This window comes from Humulus lupulus, chromosome 3 (genome assembly GCF_963169125.1).
Source record: "Humulus lupulus chromosome 3, drHumLupu1.1, whole genome shotgun sequence".
Lineage (NCBI taxonomy): Eukaryota > Viridiplantae > Streptophyta > Magnoliopsida > Rosales > Cannabaceae > Humulus > Humulus lupulus.
Genome location: NC_084795.1, coordinates 203,289,809 through 203,292,944, shown reverse-complemented (window position 1 = coordinate 203,292,944; position 3,136 = coordinate 203,289,809). Strand labels below are relative to the sequence as shown.

General features: G+C 34.8%; 1 pseudogene; it reads left to right on the top strand.

The window, feature by feature from the left end:
* The first annotated feature begins 770 nt into the window (after positions 1-770).
* Positions 771-2,851, top strand: LOC133821501 (probable diphthine methyl ester synthase; annotated as a pseudogene).
* Positions 2,852-3,136: the final 285 nt, after the last annotated feature.

The window sequence follows — 3,136 nt, the reverse complement described above, 5'->3', positions numbered from 1 at the left end:
GTAAATTTTCCCCAATATTCCCTCCTAGACATTATAACCTCAAATATATCTCCAAATATTTATTTCCATAACCCGATAACCCCATAACACATCTAATACCCAAAATTCCCCTCGACTCACCCTGAGTCGAATTCTCAACCCCGTTGTGACTTTCTGGCTAACCGCTCCCCAAGACTATCTCGAATCGTGCTACACAGATAAATCACATACATATAGCATTTAACACATTTATACCCTCAACGGGCTAAAATCACAAACATACCCCTAATATCCAAGCGGGGCCCACATGCATATTTAATTAAACTACACATGCATCTCTATCACATATTCACATAAATTCATAAATGAACATATTAAATCATTTATTGCCCTCCAGGCACACTAATCAAGGCCCTACGCCTTATTAGAAAATTTGGCTCGTTACATCTCTAGTCTAGCAAAACACTTGACTGGTTAGTCAGAAATCTTCACCAGTCGGACATAAATTCTATCAGATCGGTCAGATCACTTTATCACAACTCCGAAGAGCCAACACATTTATTGACTATTAATGTGCCATTTACTGACCATGCATTTCCACTTGTCATTTTTTATTGCCACGTCATCGAACTGAAATTTTGGGGATAACAGAAACAGGCTAGGACAGAATAAGATTCTCATAGTTATATTTTATGAATATTGTTTTTGTTTAGCCATATTTTAAACAACAAACTGCAGATTCTCATGAATAAAGAATTTTGTTTTTAATTCTTTGGCACCAGCAGGGTTTTAGTGGCATTTCATTGCAGTTCAGCTCTTAGCTTCAAAGCAGAGCAATCGAGCTAGGGTTTTAGCAAAAGACAAAGAGAGAGAAAGATAGAGAGAGAGAGATGATGTACATAGTGGGATTGGGATTGGGTGACGAGAGAGACATAACTCTTAGAGGCTTAAAGGCAGTGAAGCAATGCGACAAGGTCTACATCGAAGCTTATACTTCTCTTCTCTCTTTCGGTATCTCTTCAGATGGCTTTTCTACCCTGGTACACTTCTTTCTCTTTCTCTTCAATTTGGTTAATTTCTTTTGCACCAATTTCCAAAGCTAACAACGTTATTGATTAATTTCTTTTTTCATTGGCCAGGAAAAACTTTATGGAAGGCCAGTGATTCTTGCCGATAGAGAAATGGTTGAGCAAAAAGCCGATGAAGTACTCTCAGCTGCTCGTGTTTCTGATGTGGCTTTCCTTGTAGTTGGCGACCCTTTTGGGTATGTTCGTTCAATTTTCTATTTTTCTTTTCTCTGTGATTTTTTTTTTCTTGTTTATATTAGAAATTATATCATTTCTTCCTCATTAGATGAATGTTACATGTATGTATATATGCATTGCTGATTTGGGCCATCTCAAATTCCATGGATATGTAGAAGAAGATAATTGTGATCATAAATATTCTTACTTAGCTGCACAAGGACCTTTGAAAGTCCTTAGATTGTAACTGTTCATTTTTATTCATTTTGGTCATGTTTGGCAAGTAGTTTTTGGATTGGATACAAACTAATTTGAGACAAAGTTATAATTTTTTTTTCTCAAGTTTCTCAATGAGATTAAATTATCCTATTGTAGTTGCATTAATTAGGTTTTTCAGATTCAAACTTTTCTCTAATCTTTATTCAATCTTACTTTCCAAATATGACATTTATATACATGCGATTCTTTGTTCAATTTACTTAAATTTCCCTCTCTTCTTCCTCATGTTTGCATATGGATTTCCTACTCAGAGCAACAACTCACACTGATCTTGTTGTTCGGGCAAAGAAATTGGGTATTGTTGTCAAAGTAATACACAATGCTTCGGGGATGAATGCCATTGGAATTTGTGGGTTGCAGCTCTACCATTATGGAGAGATAGTGTCAATACCATTCTTTACGGAAACCTGGAGACCAGACAGCTTCTATGAGAAAATTCAAAGCAACCGGAATCTTGGTCTACATACTCTCTGCTTATTAGGTGAGGTGAGACAAGGTTCTCTGAAAGTTTGATAATAGTTGCAAAATCTGAGATTCTTATTGACACAAACATTTCTTTTTACTTTTGTTGTCACAGATATTCGTGTGAAGGAACCCTCCCTGGAATCTTTATGCAGGCATGTTTTCAAGTGATTGACCATCTTTTAATTGTACAAAAAACCTTTTCAAACACAGCCGTCGAAAATGCTCGACATCTTGTTTGGAATGACATTTTGCAAAGAATTATCAAAAGAACGCAATTTTCATAATTTTTTTTTGTTTGGATTGCAAGACCAACTTAATGCCTTCTCTCTGTATTTCTTGTTTAATTTTAGAGGGAAGAAGCAGTATGAACCACCTAGGTACATGACAATAAAGACTGCCATTGAGCAGCTCCTGGAAGTTGTGCAAGCAAAAGTAGAATCTGGTACTGATAACTACTACTATTACTCTATGACTCACTCATGTCTTAACTTTGAATTTCAAAGAACTAAATCAGACTTAGTTTATCAATTTAACATTGAATGTTGTTGTATTATGTTGCGTTGCAGTCTACAATGAAGACACGGCGTGGTTGGTTTTGCTAGAATTGAAAGTGAAGATCAGATCGTTGTGGCTGGTACAATGAAGCAACTTCAATTGATAGATTTTGGAGCTCCTCTTCACTGTCTTGTCATAACAGGTAATACCCATCCAGTGGAAGAAGAAATGCTAGATTTCTAAAGAGTGGGAAAAGAGAATCTGGAGCAAGTAGATGACAGGACATCATAATGAAAGCACATGTTTAAGTAAGGTTGTATTCAGAATTCATCTAATATTATTTGAGTTTTGCTAAAGTACATTAAGGTGTCCAACACTACTTAAATCGGCATAGGCATCGCATGTGTTTTTGAATATTTTCCTGAGCATTCGCTTTGTGTTATATTATCTATTACAATAACACTTTTTATAAGTAAAGAATTTTGTTATGCAAACTTCATTATATAACACAAAAAATGTGTTATATTAAAGTGTAGTATAAAACTAATTTATAAGTATTGAAATGTGTTATATAATCGACTATAAAAAATATAATTAAACACTTATCTATTTAATAAAATAACACAGAAAGTGTGTTATCGTTGACAGTATAATAACACATATGTATAACAATG